General features: G+C 32.9%; 1 protein-coding gene across 11 annotated transcripts in view; it reads left to right on the forward strand.

Moving 5' to 3' along the window:
* The window catches only part of LOC130447221 (uncharacterized), a 533966-nt gene that overhangs the window by 280044 nt on the left and 231628 nt on the right, over window positions 1-22294 (forward strand). For 5 of the 11 annotated variants that reach the window (XM_056783913.1, XM_056783917.1, XM_056783910.1 and 2 more), the window contains one exon: window positions 6311-6331. The exons of the other annotated variants lie outside the window; for them this stretch is intronic. The gene's annotated coding sequence lies outside the window, so the exon portion shown is untranslated. The remainder of the gene's footprint in view (window positions 1-6310; window positions 6332-22294) is intronic. 11 annotated transcript variants of the gene reach the window in all.

The following is a 22294-nucleotide window of genomic DNA, read 5'->3' on the forward strand; positions in this document are numbered from 1 at the left end:
CAAAAAAATACAGAACACAGAACTAATAACACTAGAAGATACATCGTACGAGGTAAAATGCTATATACAACACAAAGACAGAGAAGACATAGAAATGAATGTCGCACATCGACTAGCAAGAGACGATCAAGATAAACAAAAACCAGAAATCAAAATATTAGTAAAAGACAACTGAAGAAGACAATAAAATTGAGAGCTGGCAGAGGAAATGGGACGTGAACAGTACAGGCAGAAAGACTTACCTAATTTGGAAAACAACACAATTACTAACGAGACACGAACATATGCAGGAATACCACAAACTTTTCATTCTAAGATAGACAACAGACAAATGCGAGATAGACAACACATCCGAAAACCAATATCACATCACACACAACAAATACAGAACAAATACAGCAGGCACGCAAAACACTTACAGATAGGCTGAAATCTATAGGCAAGACGTACCCACTCACAGACATAGAGGCACAGGACAGAAAATTGATACAATTGGTAAACGAATAGAAACAAAACATGATAAACTTACCAAAATTAAGACAGAACAGATACAAACAATGAACGTTAAACTTCACAATACTTTATTTATAATAGACATATATACAAACTATTTTCGTCACTTTCATGTATATTCTTTTGAAAAAAAAATAATATAGGAAAACAGTAGTCTTCTTTTCCCCATAACTTTTGGAATATGATTGATGGGATGGTGTCTTCTTGGTTGAGGTGTCGCTAGAGAGAGGAAATTTTAGCGCATGCGAAATGGTAGGATATCATGCCATACCTATTTTTCTGTTCGTTCTATTATTTAATTAAGGTAACAGAAAATTGTAATTATTAATCAGTAAACTTAAATATGCATTAAAGAAAAGAGTACAATTTTTAATTTCATCGAGACTAAGAATAGATAAATTCAGAAAAATTTTTCAAACTTCAGACCTTACTAAAATAAAATTCCGGGAGTATGTATCTAAGAAACTCTCGAAACAGTTGAAACGCATTGTGGAAGAGTAAACTAACTATGAAATGCCAACCTTATCAACAATTTAATTACCAATAATTAAGTTATGGCAATAGTACGAGGGTGAATCAAATATAAACAAGACTTATTTTTTAAAATATTTATTTTGATTTTAAACGCACAAACTATCATAGTTTATTTTTCTACATAATCTCCTGATTTAGAAACACATTTTTCCCAGCGTATAGGTAATTTTTTAATTCCTTCCAGGTAAAAAGAGTCAGGTCGTGTTTGTAGCCAATTGCGCACATATGCTTCAACCTCATTATCGCTGTGGAATTTTTGCCCTCCCAAAGCTTCCTTGAGAGGACCAAAGACATGGAAGTCGCAGGGAGACAGGTCTGGACTGTATGGAGGGTGTTCCAGTGTCTCCCAACCCAGTTGCTCCAATTTTTGTACAGTCAGGGCTGCCGTATGGGGGCGAGCATTGTCATGGAGGAGAATCACTTTTCTCATTGGAAGGTGTCGTCTTCTGCGGCGATATGCAAGTCTTGCATATCTCAATTGCAATATCCGAAGTTGTTAGACGCCTATCACCTTCAACAAGTTGACGAACACTGTCGATGTTGCCCGCTGTAATGCTGGTGCGGGGTCTGCGGTCATGGCTCTCATTTTCAACACGTTCACGGCCCTCCACGAACTGTTTATGCCAAGCAAACAATCTAGCTCGCGACAGCGTCTTTTCCCCGAACTGTGCAGTCAATCTTCTCAAGATTTCGGCCGGTTTTACACCTTCTGCAGCTAAAAACTTTATAACAATACGTTGCGCAATAGAGGGAGGTACCTCCTGCTCGGACATCGTAACGATGGACACTGAGCGAGTCTATGATGATGAGTCACGTGCTTCCCCCACTCCTGACAAACCAACCTAACAGCCAATATCAGCGGAACGTTCTTCCATCACTATTTCCATCCAAAAGTCTCGTTTATATTTGATTCACCTTCGTAATTCATACCAGTAGTTATGTGGAAACTAACAAGAAAACGAAATAAATTTAAACCTCACTCTGGCGAAACTGATACAGTTCTTATATTCTCTTTTCCACCTACATTGAATGGAGAACTATAAATTTGATACTTCCAACTCTACATATTTAGTTGATTCACAACTAACCTTAACATCTATTCATGTGGCATATTTTAATATTACTTAATGGAATATTTATTGCCACTTTCCAAAAATAGGAGAATTTTTGCACCAATTATTTTGGGTCAGAAAACGGTAGATTCTTTTACATGCTCCGGGCTTTCCAGTAAAATGGCTTGGACATTTGATCTGTCTAAGACGAGGTGGAAAATGGAAATTAGATCAAAACCCTAAATAAGGAAACTTAAGAAAATGGAACTATATTTTTATTTAGAGAGAAATAAGAAAAATAACAACAGAAATCATTTACACGTTGAAATTATTCGTAGGGGAGATCAGTACGTTTCACCGTAATCTCCAGGAGTCTCGGGTGATTAAATTAGAATTTCTGAAACCGTTGGTGATATTTGTGGTAATAATACCATGTGCACTCCGACCGGCGTACTTAATGATTATACATCTACATTTAAGATCTTTTTCATCCTGATTACGCGGAAAACTACCTCAAAAAGATTCTCCTTCTCCACCCAACTAACCGACGCCTGACTCATGGGATTCAAACTTTTCTAATTTCTTGAAATTCTCCTATTCTTTCCAAATATACATTGTAGCAAGATTCAGAACTGACATACCTACGTCCCTTTACGTTTCGCACTGTTTTATAACAATTTTTCTTCCTATTTCCTTACACGAACCCAAAGAGACTGACGCACGCTCATAAATTCATACTGTTCATACTATCACTACATCAACATTTACAATTACACTGACTGTAAACTGTTTACCTTCAGTCTCTGAAGACGTTAATTTTGCTATCGAAATGCGTCAGACAGTGTAATTATGGTAGCGTAAACAGTGTTCAGTATATCACAGGTGACGCCAAGTATGACCAAAAAGTAGGTTATTGTTAAATTAATTTATTAACTGACGATATCATGCAAAGGACAATAAGATACATAAACCACTATCTATAAAACACAAATTTTCCTGAGGTCATCGTTTGCATTAGCCCTTTGTATCTAGCAGGAGCCGATACGAGTAAAATTTAAGACTGATACATTATTATAAATTTCTTTGAATTTTTGGACAAAATACTTTGAATTGAGCACATATCTCTGTGCCTGCTTCAGATTCCCGTGAGGCGCCTACTAGAGGCTCTCGACACCAGATTTGACGAGTGGAGGCGACAGGATTACGAACCATCCACACTCTAGATTTATTCAGTCGTCACTCCATCCACTACAAAAATAGCAAATGGTTAATAGCAATATATCAATTGATATAGTTCAATCGAGGTATAACTACCCTACACTTACACTATAACATATAAAATTTGTCAGGCAGATTACACAGGAAATGTCTTCTCGCCTTTGCTGGGTAAAAGGTCTAATTAGTGAGTTAGGATGATTTTCAACGCAGTAACCATACTTCTAAGAGGAGTGAGATATTTCTTCTTCAACTGACTTAATTTGAAGGTTACACGCAATAACGTGGTTGGGCTCATTCCATGGAGCATTCACAAGTACTTCTGGCTGAAATCTTTCTAGATTGCTATATTTAAGTTGGATGTAGTGTCCTATAGTTATAAATCCTAACTCCAGATGGGTTTCATGTGACGCTGTATAGTCATAGATTGATGTTGATTGGTTAGTTTGTGTGTTCTTCAAATTAGTAGTCGGTCCAGATGAATTCCAAGATATTTTGCACTTTCTTTTTGCTGCCGAAGATGCCCTTTCAAAATTACAAATAGTATTTATGAACCTTTTCTGATATCGTATGGAATCAAATAGCTCAAGTTACTTTGTAATTTTTTTTTGTTTGAAATTTATATGTATACCTGATTACGGAAATGTTACATCTGCTGATTGACTTTTTAAATGGATGTTGATTTTCAATCGGCATAGCGATTGCATTAAAAACGTGCTTCTTCCTGTAATCTTGATCAAACGTATTTCGTTCCGAAATCTTCGCTATTTTTAGTTATCGATATTCCCATGTGCTCGTTGAACCCGAATAACCCGAAGAAATTATAAAATAGCCCAATTAATCTTCCAAACTTGTCATTCCCATATAAATGTTTTATCAATTTTTACATTTAGAAAGAACATTATTATCTTCACACGTTATATTTTCATACCTAAATAGTAAATTACAACCTCGAAAGTGGCCAAATGATAATTATATATTTCAAGAGAGCAAGAATGTTTATCATCTTGTTTAATAGACGGTGATAAAATGATATAATACCGCGTTTGATGTTTTTGGATGTCTTCATTTTCTCGAAGTAATAATTTAAGATTGTTTAGTGTAGATTCGTGAAAACTTTATAAATCACATTTCGAATTTTATGGCTGTCCCTAAAGTTACATATAGCTAATAGAATATATATTCACATCTAAAATATTCTATAAAAGGTAAATTAAAATTTGATATAGTGGATATTTCTTACGTTATTCTGATAGCTGGGCATATACGGGGGTGTTATTAAATTTTTCATGTAGGTATACAAGAACCTTTAAGAAGGTAAAAGTTGAATCACACAATTATATATCCATATTGTAGAGTATAACTTCACGCATTTTCACTATCAAGGTCATTCAAACGACTTCTCGAGCTGGGAGAAATTTCGCCTCCGAACGGGAAGGAATCTCTAAGCAGGCTTTTTAACCTGCCTGAAATAGCTTTTTCCCAGCTCTGCGGCCTATGTAACGTCTGCCTTGCCCATTTCCGTACTTTCCTCGATGTCGGATATCTTCCAACAGTTTCATTCCCTAAATCCTTCTAAGCCTTAATCTTCTCCCATTAACTCATCAGTGTAAAGTCTTGAATGTCTGATCAAGGTTAAAGTCTGGTACTTCTGTATCGAGCACAATCTTCCAAAATTATATTTCGTTTTTAGTCCTGAACACTCTAGTAACACCGTACTCAGCAATCTTCAAACTATCTTAACTCAAGCAATCAACTAAAAACACTATGTCGCTGTCATCTTCATGGGTGTCCAGAAGGCACGCCTGACTTGTTAGGAAGCTTCTGACTATTCGAGTGCCATATCAAATAAAAAAAGTCGGTTATTGACAATCTCAACTTTTGACTCCCCTTTTTGTCGTTCCACGAGGCTTCATACTAGCCCTTCCACTATATATAATTTATAGGTGTGAAACCCCAGCCCCTAGTCACCCATCAAAAAAGGTTCAATGTATGCAAACGATACCTCACTAATTGACTTCCCCTAAGTCATCGTCTTCCTCCATCCCGATATCCGAAGCGTACGACTTGTATCTCGTAACTTCTATCTAAGGCTTTTGGTGGACGGCTGATCTGATGGTATTCTGAACAAATTTAGAAGGCGAGTCGTTCTCATTAAATCGAATGAACACACCCTTTATACTACTTCATACGTATAAAACTAACATCTGTTTCATAATTGAATATAGAGCAGATGCCTATTGTACCCTACCCAACCACCAAATGAAAATGCTGTCGTCATATGAGCGGTCAATCATCAGATACTGTCAATACCAGAGCCGATTTAGCTTCAGAACACCGTTTATGTAATTATCGTGTAAATATCTAAAATAACTAAAATATTCCTTTGAAAAAACATTTAAAATCTTTTAATTAAGTTGATATTATGTACCTCGAGACTACCACCAATATATAGACTATAGACCAAGACATAGACGTCTCCGAATGTCAGTAGCAGATATGTGCATACACATTCGCGTAAAACATTACGTTCGTTATTATTTATCATTCATGTATATACAAAAAATTCTATTTCCTTTATCTGGTGCCTCACGTTCTTGACAACTTTCAATCTTGGAATTATTTCAGCGACTGTTTCACTAAATCGAAACTTCCCTTCGTCAATAACTCATCAAAGCTTCATCGCAATCCAATGAATGGTATTGGAGGAACGTGTAAAAGACGAACAAATAAACATCCATTTTAAAATGTAAAGAATATCAAACATCGTGTTTGAAACAAGATGATAAATTTATGTAATTTATATATACTTCGTTGTAGATACAAATATGCTATATTCGACGTTCTCAGAGTTGAATTATTACTCAGTTATTGGACATTAATCAGTTCATTTATTTCTATTATTTATTTATTTTATGACATTCTTATTCATTTTATTCTTTTATTTTTATTGATGTGTTCGTATGGTGCTATTTAAAATTACTCTTGTTTTTCAGATAAACAACTTTATTTATAAGGTAAGTTTTTGAATATATATTTTCCTAAACGTGTATTAAAAAAGAAAGTCAAAATAAGAAATATAATTTACTAACACCCTTTCGATGTTTAGTTGGAAGTTTTGGAACCGTTAGAGACATCCATACTAAACACACTGCCACTATATGATAGTTATTCTACATGACGCTTATTTCGTTAACCAGCTTATCGTCTTCAGAGACCGAATGTAAAGTGAAACCAACTCTCAATATTTTAAAAACTGTTAAGTACGTTAGGTAAATAAAGAGATCGGTTTATATACGGTTTAAAGAGCAACTATCTCAATTAAAATGTACACAAGCAGAAAAATGGGCTGTAGCCAAGCATGCTGTCAGTCATATTCACGGAATGATTATAAATCATGTAGAAATGTATCAATAATGAATTATTGGATGCATTTGAAACTATTGAGATTGTTAAATGTAAGAATAGTTTAAATAGGGACAAAGGATCCATTCGATAGTTTATTAGTTAGTGAATGAATCTCCCATCGAAGTGTTTTTCTCTCTGAAATTGGTTCTCGTGGGAAGATGTTTATTGGCGGAAAAATTTAGTATACAAGGATGGTCCCAGAAGTACCTGACCTGAATTAGAGATGTCGGTAGTTGCTTGAAAAATATCACTATATTAGAAAGTACACAATCTATGCAGCATATGTTTCAAGTTTGAAGACATCACGTTGCCCAGTATTTGTTTGGCAGCCATCAATAGTGAACGTTTTAAGTAAATTTGTCAACATCGCTACCTTTATTTGAAACGAATTAGCCTAATCAATATAAAAGCTGAACTAGATTTTATTCTGGGTAAGACTGCTCCTTCATTATCAACAGTAAAATATTGGGTAGCAAAGTTTAAACAAGGCCGTACGACCTGCGGAGACCAACATCGCAGTGGTCGACCAAATGAGGTGACGACTCCAGAACTGTTGAAGAAAATCCAGCTCACACATCCCTTAGGGCTATGGCCAAAATTAATGAATTAAAGTATGAATGCAACTTATTCGCAATATTTAGCAACCGCGGATTATTTTCCGTTCCCAGGCTTAAACAAATGGCTCGATGGTCAAAGATTTTCCAACAATGAAGAGATGAAGGTAACTAGTTAATGGCTATTTTGAGAAGCTTGACGATTCGTTTTATAAAAAGGGAATCGAACTTATTGAACATCGCTGGATACAGTGCATGGAGCTAAAAGAAGATTGTTGAAAAACTAATATAATTTTTCCAAAATTTTTGTTTTCTTCTAGAACCATCCTCGTATATAGGTACGCCAAGTTAGTGAATTTTATTTTACCTTAGATTTATGAAGACGATAACTTTATTGAAAAGCAAACAATGTAATTGAGAGTGTTGATGCATTAGCAGTAGTAAACAGGGTGTTCAGTACTTTCTAATATAATATTGAATAGTATATCTTTAGAATATTGAATTATCACTTTCGTTGGTCATTTAGAAGTTCGGTTTGAGAGTATATTTGAGATATCTGAATTAAATTATCTCACAGTCATTCTAAGATTAAAATATACGTTAAAATGCCTTTTTTGAATCGCAAGTTCTAAGTTTCAAACTGCAATAAAAAAATATAGAATACTATTTTGTTCTCTTCCATCATTTTCTTCATCTGCTTAAAACATTTGGTGAATGTTTTTGGGAATCAAAGTACATCAGATATTAAACAAAATCCCTATCTCCATGTATACGCTAATAAATTCATAGAATCTTGGGGTGTATCTTTAAGAATGAGCTATTTATTTAAGTCATATTATTGGAGAATTCCAATTCCAAAAGGATATAAATTAATAATGCCTTTTGTCACAACAGTAGACCAAAATGTAACGGATTATTCTCTCTCTCTCTCTCTCTCTCTCTCTCTCTCTATATATATATATATATATATATATATATATATATATATATATATATATATATATATATATATTGTTTTTAATGGCTTTTACAAAGATTTACATTATTATTTAAGGTACAAATTCAAATGAGAAAGTAAAATTTAAAATTAAATTTTATTCATCGTAAAACATTTATTGTTAATGATATGATATATTTAATTCCAATTTGGAAAAAATCATTTTTTGGTTGGAAAACGAATTGGGCTGACCTGAATAGTTGATTATTTTTTAGTATTATGCACTTTTTTCCATTGTTTGCTTATTATTTTCTGTTTTTTATTAGCTGTGTAGCCTGAAGCTAACTCTTTCGAGTGTCTGTAGACAAACCAGTGTAGCCGTTTCTTCGTTTCTGTAGACAAACCAGTTTAGTCGTCTCTGTAAGGACTATTTTTTTGTTTTGTTGTGAAAATGATCGAACAAAAAATAAAACAACAGATTATTTTGAAATTTCCCAGAAAACTTGGAAGAACTGCAATTCAAACTAATAATTTATTGAAACAAGTTTATGGTAATAAATGTTTGGCACGACGTGTTTTGCGTGGTTAAAGCATTTTCAAGTTGACCGAGAAGATGTTGAAAATGATTCACGTTCGGGTCGCCCTTCCACGTCAAAAACGGATGAAAATATCGAAAAAGTCGGTAATCTTGTGCGATCTGAGCGTTGGCTAAGTAATCGTACTGAATTTCAACATGTGAAAAGTTTGTGCACAGACCGTCAAGAGGTTTCTAGTGAAGTGCAACATCCCAGTGTTAGACCACTCACCTTATTCGCTGTTGCACCGTGCGACTTTTACCTCTTTCCTAAGTTCAAATCTGCATTAATAGAAACAAGATTTGAGTCTGTTGTAGCGTTGAAAAAAAAACGTTCAGAAATAGATTTCCTGTACTATTTCGAATAATGTAAGATTCGCATTGAGCGATATAGGTATGAAGAGGAGTATATATTGAAGATGATAATAAATGAATAATATCAAAATAAAATGTTTTATATCTCCAGTCTCATTATTTCATAGCCACACCTCGTACTAAGTCTTAATAATAATGAATAAAACATTTATTCATAAGCGTAATTCAAAATTCAACACTATTCAAATAATATTTGAATATCGCAAACAGGTCAGTGTAACTCTGTAAATTTGCATACATCAACTCACTCAACATTAATCATTAAATTGTTTGAGCAGAATTCTCATTACATTGTTACACCTCACTGTAGAAGAAGAAATAAGTTTATTTTGTAACTAACGAAGATCTGGGTTTAAAAATGACTTCATTAAGAAACACACGGTGTGATCTTACAATTTAACTTCTAGCATTATCAGCAAAAAGGAAGATCGAAGATTTCACAATGGGATGCTATACATAGTAAATTGCTTGTTTCTGCTTTTCAGTCGCTCTGAAACTATACCTAGAGATATTTTGTGCATGACTTTACAACTTATTGTTTTGCCCTAGAAAATTCCACTTCTAAAGATATTAGCACTTCTCCTTTGAGGTTCTTAAGTCTTTGGTTGAAATGGGTAAGACAATCACAGAGGATATGCTCTACTGTCTTTATGTCTCTAAGAATAATTAGGATGGTGTAGAGAAGTTTTCATACTATCACAAAGATGGCTTAAATTGCGCTTTGAATCGGTTTACCTCTTACTGTATTAGCCAGTTTTGGCCCCCAGCGACTTTTTCTGTTTCTTAAGGTTTTACTTGCACAAGAAATATTTTCATCAGATGAGGACGGTACCGCATACGTGACGGCCATTTTGAGGATGAAGACAGCAACTATTATTTGAAAGATTTACAGAGGTTAGAGCATTGCTGGAAAAAGTTTAAAGATTTAAAGGGAGTGACTTGTAGAAAGCAATTTTTTAACTGATTTCTAAATTTATATATATTCAGTAGATAATTTTTTAAACCAATAAAAATAGTAACCTAAAAGAATACAACAGAAATGAAAGAAAAAATAATTTACGGGCAATCTGAGGCTGAGAAGTGGAAGGAGGAGAACTTTTAAGGGTAAAAACGGTTCATCTCGATTTCTGATGAAACTACAAGTCCTATGGAAAAAAACTTAATAGCAAATTGTAGGTAATAAGAAATTCCACAATTTTTGTATTCACAATTTTTTCATATAACCTTAAAATCTAAGTGACTTATTCAAGTTACCATGTTTTTGGCTTTTTATTTTTATTTCGAAAAAAAAAATTTTGTTGATGTAAAATATCAATTTTTTTACCCTAATTATCAATAAAAAAATCAAAATATTGGCTTTATGAAAGAAGTCGGTGGGCTTTTTATTCTTTGAAATTTCTAATGGTATAAAAAATATACATAATTATGTTTTCTCAGAAAATGTAAAAAAAAATAAAAAGAATCAAATCCGAAAAAATATTTTATTCATTATGTACAATTTTTAGCTATTTATTATAATTTTAATCGTAAATTTTTTATATTCATCAATATGCTAAATTTAAATGCTAAAATTTAATGTTTTTCGAGTAATCCAAGTGTCAACTTTTCATAAATAGTTCTAAAATTGTGCACAATCAAGAAAAATTTTTTGCATTTCCTAAGAAAATTTACCACATTATTTTTTTTTGTTACATCAGGTAATAGAAATTCAGACAAAATCTCTATTTATAAAAATGTGAATTTAGAATTTAGGTTCGGTTAGGTTGGGTTAGGTAACCTAACTTAAACCCGCACCCGAATGTTCTGTTGAAAATTATGGTGCTTTTTCGATATTATTCAGAATAAGATAAAAAAGTAAATATTACAAATGAAAATAACTACAGTGTTTGGGACATACAAGGCAAGTTTTCACCGAATTTTATGCAGAAGTTGTAGAGTTTGCTGTTTAGCTTTTTTTTATAGGAACTTCCTTTTTACTGCAAATCGACATAAACCATTAAACGTTCCTTCTTCCACTTCCCGACTTCAGATCGACCGTAAATATTTTTTCTCCTCATTTTTGTTATATTCTCTTCCTTTTCCAATGGGTTTTATTATACTACTATTTTCTTCCATTTTCAAAGGCTTTAGCACTGGTCTATTTGTTGAATTTTAAAAATAACTTGAGCGAGCTTCAATGCTGTGCTAATTGTGTAGGTCCGTAACGATAGGATTTGGATTGGCTAACTAAATAATTCACATACTGTTTTCCTCTTTTAATCTTGATACTCTGACATGTTATTTTGTTAGGTATAATCCTGAGCTTGAAACCTTTGTAATATTCTCCAGTTCAAACGGGTGTGGAAAATCAGTAGTTTATTTGTAATCGAAAGGCCAATATCTTGCTAATGAATTTGGATATCACTTAATCATACCGGGGGTAGGTATTTTAACGATTCCTGAAGGTCACGTGTATTTATACTTTGAGCCGCCATTTAATTAGCCAAGATTGTGTCATCAACGAAAATCTCAACGGTAGCGTTCCCCGAAGTTGACGTAAAACGATTCTTTCTTGATTTACAGCTGCATTAATAGAATTTCGTTCTGATACTTTACTCAGAAATGAGGATTTTATAAACTAAAAAGAAAGAAAGTACTTTTCTCGATTTGTGTGTTAGCACAAGGCGCTACATTCTGTCAAAGGATTAGTTAATATCGAAAAAAAAAACAGAAAAATATTTTGTATATCACAATTTCCTCAACTGATGTCTGTTGTCATTTAACCAATCTCAAATTTTCCTATAATTAGCTCTAGATTCTTTTTGCGTAGTGATTCGATAGTTTAGTTCAAAGATCAAAGAGACGTTAACCAAACATTGTCAGATTTCGTGATTAAAATTATTTCCGCCGTTTTTCACAGAATTGGAAAGTGTCCACTTCTAATGATGGAGTTAAGAATATAGGTCATAAGCTTTATTCCTTTACTAGATAGTTCAGTTTGCTGTTTAGTCATAATCAGGTGACTTTTCAAAATTTGATGGCCTGGGGAATCAGTGAAATTTTACAATATTTTGAAAGAAGTTGTGGTTTGTCAAGTAAGTAGCTCAAAAATTTATGTTTATACTTCTTCAACGATTTCATTTAGTTGAGATACTGTTTTCAGGTGGTAAGAATAAGTTTTTTTTTCCGAGCTGCTTTCTATCCATTTTCCGACTTTCTACTAATGGGAGTATTGTATGATCGAGGTTTTATTTTCTTAGTAGTCTCATAATTAATATAAAATATATTTTGATTGAAACTTTATTGGTATACACCAGTGGTCGGCAACCTGCGGCTCGCGAGCCACAAGTGGCTCTTTTGAAGAGTTGGAGGTCCAGAAAAGCATGCACGTTACGCTGCACAAGTGGACAGCAATAAAAGAAATGCCGCGAGTTGATGCATGGAATAGTCTTCCAGAATGCTTCAGTGAGGTGAAGAAGTTGCCATTTGACGTGCTGACGATCTTCGGGTCAACATATTCGTGGGAGCAAGCGTTTTCTTGCATGAATAAAAAGTGAAATCAGAAGCCAGTTAACAAATAAAAATTTAAAGGCGTACTTAAAACTAACAACAACAAGTTATGAGCCAGATTTAACAAAACTTTCAAAACGCATGCAAGGCGAACGCTCCCATTGATGTAACACTTGTAAATATACAATAAGTATAGTTTATCATTTGATTATTCTAGCAGAGCTAACTGAAACACGTTAATATGTTTTGTGCGAATCATTTGTATTTTTTTTATGTGAATAAATATTATTTCATATTCAAAGCTATTTATTTTATAGTGTATATTATACACTAATGTAAAATATTTTTCAAAAAACTACAAAAAACTATTGTCCTTTTATAAGAGTTTTTTTATTCTAAATCATACTATTTCCGTAAGGTATAACCCACAGTTAAATCAACGATACTAAAACTTAACAGAATTTCTAAGTATTGCAACATAAACATTTCCCGCTTTTTTTATTTCTTTATTTGCATTTTTTTATATAAATTTATTTGTGGATATAATAACTAATCTTATTCATAAAAGTGAAAGTAAAATAAGCACAAAACTTTATTCTGAGAACTAGATCTTCGTACCAAAACACTTTCAAAATCCTCAAATGTAAAAAAATAATAAATTAATATTTTAGATAAAAATATGAAATAATTGGTGCGTGCCTATACAGTAAAACATCTTCATCCATTTCGAGAAAATATGGCTACCTTAAAAATATGTTATAATATTGGTTGATCCTAATATCGCATATTCCATACAATTATAAAGATGGCTTTTGACGAAGTTACCATGTACATTCTAAACAATTAAGGGCCAATAATGCCCTTTCAAAATATTAACACACAAACCATTACTTTTGAAGAATGTCTTTGAAAGGTATTCTCTAGTATCTACTAATGCCACGATAATTTCTGTTCTTATCTCCTTTCTTGTATATTGATGTAATATACGCCATATTCCAATCTTCTGGGATTGCGTCCCCATACAACGGGCAAGTATTGAATAGATTTGTTATAATTTTGTTTAATATTTTCGGTTCATGATTCACCAACTTATGGGAATATTCTTGGGCCCTGCTGCCTTTTTTTTGGCAGTTATAAAGCTTCCTAATTTCGTCTACTGTTAGCGCTTCTATTTCCTGGTTTTCAATTTAAAATCATTATACTCTAATTCAAATTGTACTCACTTTTCCCTTAGCAGCTGTTCGTAATGATTATTCCATTCACTTATGTCATTAAATTGAAATTGTTTTGTTGTTTTTCTACCTGTAAAATTCTTAGTGCTTGTTGTGGACAATTCCTTTAAATGGGAGTTATATATTTTTATTTTTATTTATTTATTATCAATTTGTAAGCACGCTTCTCCAATTTCAGAAAAATCGTTGCATGGGAACGCAGAGCACGACCTTTGCCTACCTACTCCACGTTCAGAAAATGCTCAATTAGTACTCAACAATAATTTGAGGGCATATTTACTTGACAGTGCCTTCTACTCTGTAAACGACTTCTATTCTAATAATAATACTTGTGGTTTACTTCTGTATATTGAAATTTTATATCTTTATTTAGTTATTTTTATGTTTGTTTTTTAGTTTTTATAAGCTTTTGTCTACAAATTGTAATATTTTTTTACAATAAAGCATTTTTCTCTTTCTCTCTCTCATTCTTACTTTATATGACTTCTTTTTTCACTTCTCTGGTCTAGTACACATACAATTTATGTCTTCTGCTTTATGTGAATTAATGTGCCTGGGGTCGGGAAATGCCGGTAACATGTATACTATAGGCTTCCTTTTTCTTTTGTACCAGCTCGTTTATCGTTTTCGCACACCATTCCGGATTTTTTGTATTCCGTTTCGTTGGTATCCTTGAGATTCTTTAGCCGCGTCCTGCATGTATTTCTTTATTGGTTCGTACAATTGTTCTACGCTCTTTTTTGTGTTTCAATGTTCTGTAATTTATTAACCAGTCTTAGTTTATGAAGGAATTGGGTTGATTCTTGTTTTAGGCTATCTAGATAATATTTACTTTCATTTACTTCACTTTGTTGGTCTTGTTGTTCCACTTTTCTTCTTTCTTCACTACTACCTTTGCCATAACTACATAGTGATCTGTCCCACATAATCCACGGTACACTCTTACATCTGTTTAATTGTGAGTGTATTACGTAGCATATAACTGATCTTGTTTGCCTACTCCCACGTAAACTTATGGATACCCATTCATTATTTTCATTGCTGTAATTTCGCACATATCCTTTAACCGAATAACATTGTGGCTTGACGGGTTCATCGTATTTACCTACTATTTATTGTACTGTTGTATTCAGTGTCCTTGTATTCAAGTTTCCCAAGATGAGTATCTCTTATCCTTTTTGATATTTAACATTAACTTTATAAGTTCATTGTAAAAATGATCTTTTATCTTTGTCTCCAATATTTTCTGTCAATACACAAATATCGATGTTTAACTTTTTAAGCTAGTGAAAGACTTCTGATTACTTTGTCCTCAAGCCTTGTATATTCCATGTTGTAAATTTCATTACCCTTTTCTGGTGCAATTGTCGTATCCGTTTATATCTGTCCTGATTCCGAGGCGAGCAACTGTATCTACCCTACTATTGCTTTTATACTACCCCTTAACAGTAATGTTGCCACTTATGGATCCGCCGTATTGGAACTTCTCTTCATCGCATTCCCCGCCCGTGTGGTCTTCATATGTCACCCTGGACAAGGGGCCCTTACAAGAAACAACCAGCCGGACCCAGCTGAACCTAGGTTTAGGAGGTGTTACTCCTCGATCTCTCCTCTTCCGTTGCAAGGCCCCAGGACCGGCATAGCGGAATTATGCATTTAAAGTGATAGAATAATGTTCTAATTGCAACTGTACTAATGATACTAACAGACAGATATTAATATAAATTTCAAATAAGAAAATCATATAGAGGCATTTTGTCTCCATTTAACGATCATCTATTGTATTTTATTTATCACATTGTGAAAGTATCCCAATTTTATTTGTAAATAGCGATAGTTAATGTATGTGAATATTTGATCAAGTTGACATCGTGTAATTGAAACTTGATTACCATCGAATCTAACAAACGTAAAATAAACATGCAACTATGTACGTGTAAATAATCAATAATTAATTGTTTACTTAAGTGGCTTACAATCGATATTATCTTGTGAAAATGCCGACATTGTAACACGATTAATACTCGTATAATTATATCTGTAGAATGACGCATATATTTAATTATAGACATAGATTAACTATGGAAAAAGTATTAAGCATTAAGAAATTAATTCATATAAAAAAATATTTTCCACTTATCACTCCGAAAGATTAATGGTGTATCTGTTACAGTTAAAACCCGTTTTCAGTTTATTCTAATTTTGACTAGGGAAAACTAGTTTTCAAAAACCTAGTTTTTACTTCTCAAAACTAGTGTTGACTAGTATCCTCGACGATGAAACTACTTTTTTCACTAAAATTTACTAAATAAACGTGTTTTTTCTGATTTAATAAAATTATCAGTTAAAACTAGGTGTCACTAGGGAATTCTACCATTGAGAAATAGTATTCTCAATTAAAAAATGATTGCTCTTAAACTTTACTCTAGTAGAACACTAAAAAGTCAGAATTTTTTACATTATCAAAAATGGAGCACGTGAAATGTGATAAAAACATGAACAGCGATTATTTCATTAGTTTTTTATTTCTCTGTACTGATTTCCTAATTAGCAAATGTTTCCTTTCTTTTCCCGAAAAAGTTTCTTGTTATTGCTTTTTCTTATTTTTTAGTTATTTTTTATCACTCTATTCTCGTTCTTTCCTTTGTCATTCACTCCCCTCATCCCATCTCCTTGCTTTTCTTTATTTCTACAATAATGTCACTTATGTTTCAGTATGCGTCCTTTCTGGACAACTTAGTATGAATTATGCCTATCATCAATCCACTCAACAGTACAACAAGTCTTGCCCATTCATTCTGGAATCTCATGCAGTGAAACACGATGTGTTATGCGTCATACCCACAACACATGCAACTGTCGTTCTCCTATACGTTTCAGGTATACTCCCAAACTCCCCTGTGAGGAACTGAGTTATATAGTAATTCATTCTTCGGAAGACACATATTCCCAAGTACTTCATACATCTGACTGGTACTATTTAGGTGTCGCCGATCTCGAATCTCACGCGCTCTCTTCTAACTTAATCTATCGTAACCGAACGAAATCGTTACCACGACTAAAACGTCAGTCTACCGATCTTTTGATTTTTTGATTATTATGGAATCTAACAAATTGTCAAAATCAGCCGATGTCTTTTTAAAAATTATTTGTTCGTTTGTAGACTTTATAATTTAGAGTTTTATTGCGAAATTTTTTCTTAGAGTGCGAAATTTCCCCCTGAAAACGTAGCTTTGTCGTCTTCTCCACTCTGCAGTGTTTTGCTTAGTATAGGCAAGTCTGAAACACAGGTATATTGAAAACTTGTGGAAATGTAATGAAAAGGAGTTAACTCCATCTGAAGCTTAATGTTTGTCCTTTTGTATATTTGTACCTTTCAGCTGCCACTGGGTTGTCATTTTTATCTTACTCAACAAATTTTCTACTTCAATGTTAACAAGTAGTGGAAGGAAGGTATAGCATATGTGTGTGTTTACGTATCGGTACAATTATAATACGTACTATTAAAATCAAACTAGTTATCAAATGCAATCTCATAATTGACTCTTAAGCTATTCATCAGGTGGGATTTATTTTTTAGTATTGGTGATAGTAATCGATATTGACACTACATTTCCGCCTTCTTCTGATGGTGTTCCCGCTACAATTCGCACAGTTTTAGTTCTCAAACAGCTAATGATCCTCAGCTATAGTAAAACCACGCCATCCACCATGTTTCTTCGAGATTGTTGTATTCCGTAACACAACTTTGAAATCGCTACCGCTATCATAATGATTTCTTTGAATTTTCTCAGATAGTGTTTCCATATTTTGGGAGGTCAGGAAGACTTTTTAAGATGAATCTGGTATTTCCTCCGAAAATATTACAGATCTGCATAAACACAATAAACACAAAAACAAATTTTAATGACGGCGCGATACATAATTTTTCACATTTTCAGAAAAATCTTCACAACGAATCAAATATATAAGATTTTCAAACAGAAACTAAGCGTCCAAATAAAATTGTCCGAAATATTAGTTAGAATCTCTCAACGCATCCGCAAATATATTCAACAAAGTACTGACATAATCAGGTTGAGTTTATGAATTTTTCAGAATATTGTCTTATATTCTTAACAAACTATAAGAATATTTTGCAGTTCCCTCTAGCTTGGAGATGAAAAGTTAATGCCAAAACTTTTTCGTTTTTAAGTGTCGAAAACATAGGTGGCGTTTGAACGAAGTGACACTTATGCAAGCTGTATTCCGTACTAAAGCCATGGGTACATATCAAGAATTTTACAAAAAGTTCATTCGTAGTACATAAAATAACGGGAGGGAAGCAGAGACTACAATTCCATCGAAGGGGTCGCGAAATAGGAGATGGTTTTATCCATAGAAAGGATATTCTTGGTTGATGTCAAATTGCCTCATGATCTATTTAACCTTGAATGATCTATTCAACCTTAACGTGTAAGTTTCAATGTCTTTTGAAAAATAAGACAAGTTTTACCATGAAAAATCAAGAATAAAAACGAAATGGCAACAAAAACAGCCCAGACTTTTATCTTGCAAACATTCAATATTTATCTTTTTTTTTTGTTTATTGAGAAACTATTTATACGGCATTTTTTGCAGGCGATGGCGATGTCTCATGTGAAAATTGTAACTTCAATTTTCCAATTATATTATCTATTTGGTTGCGAATTTTTTGTATCTGTGTTTAAAAATTTTCCCAATCCTTTTTATTTTAAATTGGATTTTTTGCTACTGTTAAAAAATTTTGTCGACATGAGGCATAATTTTGTGAAGAAATGTCAACGAAAATAATTATTTATTATACAGGGAAAAAAGTATAGATTTTAGATTGAGGTACCAAAAGTACGTGTCATTCATGCAATGCGCATGTAATCGTTGTACTTTTGATATAAAGGTAACTTTATTGTATAATAAAATATTCTAAAATTAAATATCTTTCTTTGCCTATGTGTTTATATGAATTTTTTCTGGGAAGAAAAAGAAGAAATTTCATAGGAAGTGACATTTTGTTAACTGTCAACAGAGATAAAATGTCAAACTTTTCTCCCCTTACAGAAAAAATAAAATTTTATCATTTAATCTAAGTTTTTAGGCGCCGACTTGCAATAGTTTCCTTAACGTGAATCAGTTTTTTTCTATAATTGTAATTGGACTATTTCATCCAGTATCTAATTCTTATGAGGATTACTGAATTATTATGACCGTTCCAATATCTCTTTACAAGCATGCACCACTGCTCATTGCACATTGTTGAATTTTATGTTTTGATTTCGCGAGTTTTGGTAGGTCAAAGCCAAATATAAATATACTTTAGATTTGGCTTTGACCTACCAAAACTTCTAATTTGTTTTTTTTTTCTAACCCATACGAGAAACATGTTTTTTTAATAAATTTGAAATCGATACGAGCGTCTCATTTTCTGCCGTTAAATTGAATCCGTGTTGAACCAACATCTAGCTGGCATCGATTAGCATATATCGAGAATTCCCACATTCCTCATAAACTCGCTCTAATCCGTGGCAACTTGAGCTGCCCAAACGTAATTCATTTTCAGTGCTTATAACTGAATATGAAGTATTTCTGCATATATAAATAGGATTGTTAATAATTATTAACGACAAAAATCAGTTTAACAATATTTTTCATTAGAAAAAAATATCTAATATATAACTTTTGGGAAAATGGTTGTACCGTGGCACTTATTGACAAACCGCCACTGGTGACGATACATCTTTTTGATGAAGTATAAAAAGCAAAACAAGATACTGACTAGAGCGAGTAAAATCAAAGTAAAATAGGCTTATTTAAATGGTTTCACATATTATAATAATCAGCAATAAAAGTGAATATTTTTCGTGAACTGTGGCGGGTATATTATTATAAACACGTATTAACAAAGATGCATTCAAACACCTGGGACGAAAAATCACATAAAATGTCGCGAATATATAATACAGTTGTGACTGAGTACACACCATTTACTAATATATTGTAAATTCGTAAACGAAAATAAATGTGAAGTTTTGTAAAGGATTGTGTAAATAGTATATAAAGTAAGGTATTAATTTGGATGAATGTGATAAAGATCTAAAATATGTTTTGTTTAAATGTGCTCCACTAGAAAAGTGAGATTTGTGTTATTCACTTAGGACTTGAACAGTTAAGGTTTGAACGAACGGATTTGTCCATTTTTTGTACACAATTATACACATTCAATCTTCATAACGACTACCTTTTTATTGTTATTATCTTGAGGAAGAAGCGCTCTACACGAAACGTATTTCTTTATTTTTAGATTCATATGTTGAAGTTGAGTTTGAATCTGAAAATACTAGAACATTCATTTAAAAAAAATCAATACCAGGAGAAAAAACGAGACTAGTGTTGTAAGATGTTTCATTCTGAATTCGACCATTTTGACAGATTATCAATATTAACCCATCCTCTACCCTTATAACCTTCTTTAATTCAAAACAGCGCTGACTGTCTTCTTCTGTTATCACCTTCTGGTTGCGTGCTGCTATCTTCCCCAGTTACAGTGGACTAAAATCTTATTCCTTTTTATGAAGATTTCACCTTACTACTCAAAAAAAGCGACTAATGAAAGATTCGGTGAATAAGGGTGATGGTCAAACATTGGAATGCTGAATTTCGTTAGAAACATCTAAACATACAATCAGCATCGAACCAGCAAATTTGGTTTTGGTGGAGAACCTACGACACTTTTCACAGTTCAGGTTGTACAGATTCTTTTCCAATTCCTGTAAATGCAGCAATCCTACAAATAATTAACCAACAGTTAAATCGAATAGATTTTTTCGATATTTTAATATCTTTTTGATGTTGAACAGCGATTCAGATGGAAACCATTTAAAAACTCGTACACCCAACATGCTATTACTGCCATACATCAATGAACAATAAGTTTAAAATACGCTTTCGCGTGAAATTTCGTTATTTTTCTTTTACATTTTTTGGTCCAACAAATGAAAATACGGTTAAACTGTTTGTTTACAGTAGCAAGAGTCACTGTATTTGTAACAGAAGATTCCAGGCTTACATCTGTCGCTTACTCGCCGAAAGGTACTTCTTCTTTAACAACTTCAGTCATTATTCAAGTTGAAAATGTTAAGAAAAAGAACCAAGAATTTTCGAATTTAAATTACCTTTGATGTGGTTTTATACTGTTTATATGGTATGAGTATTCCTTGATATTTAAAAAGTGCTATTTGTACCTCAGCATCATACCGACCTTTCCTTGTCCTTAACTGACTCATTTCTACTCATAAACAGTCCAAAGTTAGTTCAATACGACCATAGATACGTTTCGTGCGTTTCTAGGGCACAAAGAAGGGATTCTTTTCCTGCCTTCAGACGGGACGAATCTGGTTCAATCAGGTTTGATTCGAGGTCGCACTTGATTCAACCTGTCAGATTCCTCGACCGGTCAGTCTTGAATCAACAACCATACGAGATGGACGTGGAGTTATTAATTTTAAAAGTTAAAGAAAATAGTGCGATTTATGACACCAGTGATAAAAATCACAGCAACAGAAATCTCATATCTTCTGTGTGGAGGAAAATTGGCGAAGAATTAAACATTCCAGGTAAGAATTATTCAGGTTGATTCAGCTGGTGTGGAAGAGATGACGAATCAGATTCAACTTGATTCGGAGTGATCCTGATTGATTCGGATTCGTTTGGTGTGAAAGGGGCCTAATGTTAATGCATTGCTCAAGATTCGTAGAAGGAATACTTACAAAAGAGGAAATAATTTGAATACAATAACCCATGAAATGTAATTTTAAATTACCATCCAAAAAGCAAGTATGCATTTTCAGAATTAAGTTCATTCCAGTATTTTTAACTAAAAAATTTTAAATTTTAGTTTGTGAGCATAAAATGAAACTACCCCAAGAATTATAATGGAATACTAATAATAATGTAATTATTCTCTTATTGTTTTTTTATTAATAAAAAAATGTACTGACAATTCTTTAAGAGGGCGGTAGTAAATTCGGCCAGATAGCAGGTAGATGGGCTAGACCTTTTGGTGGGCTAAATTAAATATTTGTATATGTTATCTAAAAAACCAAAAAGAACCGAATTAGATATTATAAACATACTTCAATTCAGTAAGGAAAATTGTACAAAATTAGTAAAAAAAGTATACAACAATCACATAGGTATAAGTAAACTTATATTTTCGAATATGTTCAAATTAATACAAATACAAAAATCTAATCTAATTCAACCTAATATACAAAAATCTAATTTAGTGATGTTTTTAAGTATATTATTGTATCAAAATGTAAATTAAAATGCACGGATTTAGTGAAAACCGTTGTCTCTATTCCGTTTTTACGAATACTTACCGACCTCTTGTACCT

This window comes from Diorhabda sublineata, chromosome 8, assembly GCF_026230105.1.
Source record: "Diorhabda sublineata isolate icDioSubl1.1 chromosome 8, icDioSubl1.1, whole genome shotgun sequence".
NCBI lineage: Eukaryota > Metazoa > Arthropoda > Insecta > Coleoptera > Chrysomelidae > Diorhabda > Diorhabda sublineata.